At 40.1% G+C, this 6,579-nt stretch overlaps 1 protein-coding gene and 1 pseudogene across 1 annotated transcript in view; one reads left to right on the top strand and one right to left on the bottom strand.

Annotated features, from left to right (window-relative positions):
- LOC102891397 overlaps positions 1 to 2,963 on the bottom strand; it is a 7,476-nt pseudogene extending 4,513 nt beyond the window's left edge.
- The window catches only part of TRPM6 (transient receptor potential cation channel subfamily M member 6), a 144,426-nt gene that overhangs the window by 10,263 nt on the left and 127,584 nt on the right, over positions 1 to 6,579 (top strand). The gene's annotated exons all lie outside the window — the stretch shown is intronic.

The following is a 6,579-nucleotide window of genomic DNA, read 5'->3' as shown; positions in this document are numbered from 1 at the left end:
ATATATATGTATAAATCTTTTCTAATTCAAATATTCACCCACTTAACTCTTAATCAGTTCTATAAGCGGTGACACAAGAAGTGCAAGACAGGAACTGATGAGGAGAACTAGTCAGGGAGATACTGAAAAGAGAGCTTTTAGAATAAATACACCAGAATAATAGAGTAGTTACATCTGAAAGGTGGAAATATCAGAGATTCATTCATATTCTCTCTCTCTTGCTCCCTTGTAACTTTCTGAATTCTCCAAATTCAGAAAGGGTGTGTTGCTTTAATAATCAGAAAAATTAGAGTTCTTCTGGAATGAAAAGGCGCATGCAAATTTCTGAAGCAGTTCCTAGCATAGTTGGAAGGAGAGGAGTGTGCTCAAGGTAGAGGTGAGGTGGCTTCTAGGTCCAGCAGTGTTGATAGGAGCTCTCTGGGTGTGCACAGGCATGTAACACGATTCAGAACTTTAGAGAGAAGGGATATCTACACAGGGAAGGAACAGATGCTGACCTTTCCTTGGTTTTCCCAATGAAATATGAAGCCACCATTGACTCCTTCAGATAGGGTCCTGCCAGAGTCAAGAAAAGAATTCAGTTCCTGCTGGGCCACAAGTCTTTTAAACCCTGGGTTTACATCACTATTCTGGAGGAAGTTATACTAAAAACCTTATACTCTCCTTAAGGCAATGTTGAGGAACATCCAGCTCTCCTAGTTCTTGAACTAAACCCGCTATCAGTAAGTGCTCATCTCCAACAGGGGAAGAAAGAAGGGTAAGTATCCAGATAGTTCTGAGTAATATCTTTTTGAAGTACTTTTACTTTCAAAAGTGGGTGGTCCTGATATGGATTTTGGCTCCATGATCATGATCACAGATCCTATTCCATGTTTGCACAGATTCAAACAGCAGTGATTAGGCTTCCTGGGTCCTCCTTGCTGTACTAGATGGGACTTTAAGCCTATAAATTTTATACATACTTCTGCCATGCCCTTTAGATATATTTTACAGCCCACATGAAAGTGTTTGTCTTCTAATCTCTGCTTATTACAATGATGAGTTGCATTATTTGAGGTAGTTATCATCTCCTTTTGTGGTTTTTGATTTTCTTTATGCAATTACAACTTTGTAAAATATTTTATGGAAATATGATACTAATACATGTGCAATATGTCTGGTTTTTCCCTGTAGATAAACACATGCTGGCTTAAGCATACTAATGCCACAAAAAAAATAAAATGCTTCAACTTGCTTATTCTTCATTGTTTTTAAAATGAGAATTCCCAAGCCCCTTAAATATAGATACTTAGCAATTTGCTTCTAATTCTTGATAGCTTTTAAAGTAAGAGAGGGTAATTTGGAGCAGCATGGTATTTTACTAAAGAATAAAGGTAATAAAGCTCTTACTTCAATTTAATTGGGTTGAATAAACATTTCTTGCATGTTAGACCATGTAAATGCTAGGTAATAGAAAAACAAGAAAGAAGTAGTTCCTATCTTTACAGGGTGTACAATCTGATCAAAACAAAACAAAAATCTATATAAGGTTTTAAATGAATATCCCTTTTGTCATTGCACCAAGGGAGGTCTGTTACTACTCAGGGGTACCAAAGTGATTGCAAAGAAACTTGTGGCTGAATGGAAATGAGATGTAGGAAGGATTGTGGGTGATGTGAGAGGTAGAATGACTATATAAACATGGACCCTTTTGCGAATAAAAGAGAGTGCTATTAATATTTATGCTTGTGCAAGAGGCATTATCCGGGTCTCCTTTAGGCCAACAGGGAGTTATGGTACCCCTTGTTAGAGGATATAGGAGAATTTCCATGAATCTGAATGGTAGGGAAGTGTATTAGTTTGCTAGAGCTGCCATAAATGAATGGCTTAAACAATGGAAATTTTATTGTCTTGCAGTCTGAAAATTAGAAATCCAAAATCAAATTGTCAGTAGGGTCGGTTCCTTCTGAAAGCTACAAGGAAAAGATCTATTCCAGGCTTCTCTCCTTGGCTTATAGAAGGTTGTCTTCTCCCTGTATCTTCATACCTCTGTGCATGTCTCTGTGTCCTTTTATAAGGACACCAGTGATTTATGGGAAACAGTCTCTGTTCTGGTCTGGATCTAACTTGTGGGTCTGGCAGTGATCATGTCATGGAACAGTCTCTCCTCCATACTCCACCCCTTGTGACTGGCTCTTACAATCTTGTGCACCCCCTTCTTCTGCAAGGTTCCCTGGGTGGGAAACAAGAGGCTTCATTAGCAGGGAGGTAGCTCATTTGGTTGTCAACTGACTGACAACATTGGAGACACAGTCCACAGCAATATAAACACATGCAAAAAAGAGAAGCAATTCGAGAATTACTAACAATTTTTTCCTCCTAGGATTCGAACCAGTGTGCTAATATGTCACCTAGGCTTTGAGTTGTTTACTTGAGTTTTCATATGTCCTAACGAAGAAGAAATATTAGCAGATACATCTGGTATAAAAACATAATATTCAGTTTGCATGATGGCACAGATGCCTCCCTGGAAGTGGATACCATAGGAACAGCAGAAGTCTAAGTTCGGAAAGATAAATATTTAGGAGGGAATTGAATTGGGAAGTCTCCTTCTATGAGTATGACACTCTTAGGCAGACCTTTGGATGTTAATTTAGCTGTGGCCTTGAGAATTTGGTCAGGCTGTGTGAACCACACATGTTGGGCATGGGAGGTGGTGCTTTCTGGCCTGAGGAAATAAATGGAGGAATATGCCAGACCAGGATCCCTACATTCTCCCCTCTTCTAACTGTGTATGTACCGGTCTACACATAGCTTGTCTCCATGAGTCTTGACTACATTAGAATGAAAAAGTCCCACTGGAGATTGAGCAATTCCACCCCATACAGAGGCATGAAGTAACTAACCCATACTGGTGGAACGTCCCATTGCAGGTTCCAGTAAATGGTCCCTGTTCCAGGGACAAGAGGGCGTGGTGCTCTCATGATTGTTCATTGGTCCATGGTAAGTGTCAGCACTGTTGCCGTGTCCTTTGTTTTCCACACCTTTATTGTATTGCGTGCCTCAGCCTGAGTTCCTAATCTGGCATGTGGGCCAATAGGCCCCACAGGTTGGTCATTTAAATGTATTAACACTTGGGAAAACACTGTTGTCCACCTGGCCAAGGTAGGTTTTCCGGTTAGTAATTTTATATGTTGCTAATGACTCTATTTTTCCCATTCCACCAGCCCAGCTGCTTGTGGGTTATAGGGGAGGTGAAACCTTTATTCAGTATCGTGTTCCTTTGCCCATTCTTGTACATGATGTCCTTTGAAATGTCACCTCTGGTCACTATATATTCAATGGGGATACCCATAAATAGTACTTAGCTTTTCTAGTCCCTTTATGGTAGTGGCCTGATTAGCCCGATGGCATGGGAAGGTTTGTGCTAAACCAGCGGCAGTGTCAACAAACACCAGAGCATATTTGGAGCCCTCACTCAAGGGAAGGGGGCCTATATAATCAATTTGCCAGTCCCTTACTGGTTGGGGGCTTCAGTGACCAGGACTTTTGCTGACTCCAGAGCTGCTGCCCTTAGCTTAAATTCCAGCATCTCCTCTTTAGCTATGCACCAACCATCCTACCTGGGTACTTTAGTGTTCAGTTTGCTGATGTACCCAATCTGCAGTGTCTACTGACAGGTCAGTTGCTAAAGTATATTTTTGCCAAGGCATCTGCTTCCTGATTAGGTTACCTAGAGGTGTAGATGCCTTATGGGCAGGGACATGAAAGACAAGATCTGCCTCAAGCTCTTGCAAGCAAGCCTGAATATCTTCACATTTCTTGTCGCTATAGAGGTTTGTTTATGATCATCCTCCCCTCTGCTTCCCATTGTCTAAGACAGAGTCAGTCCTTTTAGACAGGCCTAACTGTCCATATACAGGGTCAGCAGCCAAGGGTCATGCATGATTACCAACCAGACCACTCTCAACTTGGCCCATTGGCTGCTGTACTTTGTTCCTGTTTCTGTCTAGATAGTATAAGTGGGTGGTTGAATGGCAGTGGCTGTTCAGGTAGGCATATTGCCCCAGCTAGGGCCGTCGGTGTACCAGGATCAAGCCAGAATTTCCCCTATTTCTTCTTTGCAAGTTGCAGGGCCCAACACTGGGATAGTAGGAGGAGCATTTGGAGGTTCTATATCTTCAACAGGGCCTAATGGTTGCACATCTCTAGAGACAGAGGATTATTTGATAAAGTATTCCTCTGTTGTAAATAGGCATGCTACTTAGTCAGCGTGGAAGTCTGAATCATGGCAGAGGCTGGTTGGTGAAACATGTCAATCTACCCCTTGAAGGGAAGTTCTTACTGTAACCTCTTCTTTAGTAAGAGGCTCCACCTATAGGAGCGCTGTATACACTGCCAATAATTACTGTTCTATTGGGGAATATTTGATCTCTCCTCCCTTCCATAGTAGGGACCAAAATTCATGGGTCAGTTGCTCCTTTGCTGTTTGTGACATAATACCTTCCAGGGTTGTTAAAACATCTAATTCAAATGACAACCTCCACTTAGGAGAGTCCAAGAGCTTTAATCTGTTTGACGAGTATTTCTGCTTTCTCAAAGGCAGCCTGTTGTTTGACTCCCAGTCCCATACATATCCTTTCTTAACTAGGCAATATAATGGGCAGAGGCATTGTGCGAAATCAGGTGTAAAAGTTCACCAATACTCCAGAATTCCCACAGAAGCCTATACCTTTTTTACATTTTTTTGGTATGAGGTAGGCTTATACTTTGTCTATGACAACCTCAGGGACAACATGGGTCTTACCCAACCATATGACACCCAAAACCTTTACTGTGGTGCCCAGACCTTGAATTTTCTGCAGATTCACTGGCCATTCACTGACTCTGTTGTTGTTGGTCCAGCAAAGCCTGCAAGGTTTTCTGTAGCAGAGGCAAATCTCCACAGGTTAAATTATGTCATCAGTGTAATGAGCTCATTTCACACAGTTGAGGAAGGAAAACAGTGACAGGTCCCAGTCCCATATCATATGGTGGGGCTATGTAAATAGCCTTAAGGGAGCAATCAGAAGGTATACCCCAAGTGGGAAACACATTTTCTAATAGTTTCTTTGCAGCAGAGGAAGGCTTCAGCCCATCCAGAAAATATACATAAAGTAAGACTGTATTTTTAACCCGTAGTAAGTGGAAGTTGAACGAAGTTTTGCTTAAATGCATTCTGGTGCATGAAGAAATGCAAACACTGAAAAATGAGGTTTGCCAGGAAGCCAGAAGAAACAAGGTGGTTGTCTTAGGTTTCCCGTAGCTCTGACTATTCATTTAATTTACGGCCATTGTGTACCCTTCTTAATTTCTTGTATTCAGGAGCAGACTGTTGCCATGTTATAAGGACATCAGGATGGCAAAAGTCTGGCAATGAGGGGACATTTTTGCAGATGCCCAATGGACTTCATCTACTTGTGCCACAATCTATAGATTTAGTTGCCGCTACATTTTCTTGAAAGTCAGTTGAGGCATTTCAAATACAGAAGGTTACTTTTACTATTGAGACTCTTTTAACACATAACTATTGTTAAAGTTCCACCTAAAAACCTTTTATTCTACTTGAGTCTTTATTAGTTCTTAACAGTTATGTTTTGGTTGCCCACAAAAACTTCATGAGACTTTAGACAAAATTAGCCATCATTCAAAGTTGTTGTTTTTGCCAATCAATTTATGAGCCTGGGTCTTTGTTTCTAGGGAGAAAATTTGTTACAGTGTCTTATCAGGAGCAGACCCTTAGTCTAAGAAAACTTTGTCCTTTTAACAGAGAGAAAGAGAACCAAAGTTTGCATTAGCTTACTTTTGATATTTAAATCCATTACTTAATTAAATCAATTCTAATCTTAACCAGCTTGACCACACGTTAAAGTTTCTTTCCAAAGATTCCTTTTCCACAAACCTTCTACAACTTTCTTTTTTTGTAGTCAGATATTGTCTTGTTTTTCCTCTTTTACTTTCTAAAACAACCAGCCTCACTTTAAGACAAAATTAGTTTCCTTTCCATCAAAAATACATCTCCATAACCTTATACCTTCTATTACCAAAAACATATTTTCCTTTCATCTTAATTAGAATTCTTAACTTTTGGATAACTCTAAAGACATGTCTGTTTTAATTAAACCAACAAACTTTAACTTTTATTTACTAAAGATTAATCTTAGATCACGTAAACCTGAAAAGCATTTGAGTTAGTTTCTGTCATATTTTTGAGAATTTATATGTGTTTGTTTGTTTAGGCCAATTAATAGAGCTTTTTAATAAATTGGCAAACCATCTGGCAGTAGAAAATACTTCACAAATACAACACACATATATATAGATACACATGAACATATCAACAGATGTAAACGGAGAGACCTCATGGCTTCTATAAAAGAAGTGGGAACCGTTCAAATGACCTTTCCTCCTATTCTTTCCCCTCATCTGAGTTTTGAGCCTTCCCCATAGCTGGAACACAGTCTTGAGACAGGTCAGTTTCCCCTAGATCTGCAATAAATTGCCGGACATCATAGATGTCTTGTTCCACTAAGGGGCTTGCATGGAGATAAGTGTCCCATA

Source organism: Pteropus alecto, unplaced genomic scaffold (assembly GCF_000325575.1).
Source record: "Pteropus alecto unplaced genomic scaffold, ASM32557v1 scaffold95, whole genome shotgun sequence".
Classification (NCBI taxonomy): domain Eukaryota; kingdom Metazoa; phylum Chordata; class Mammalia; order Chiroptera; family Pteropodidae; genus Pteropus; species Pteropus alecto.
The sequence above is the reverse complement of the archived record's forward strand: the minus strand, read 5'-3'. Positions and strand labels throughout refer to the sequence as shown.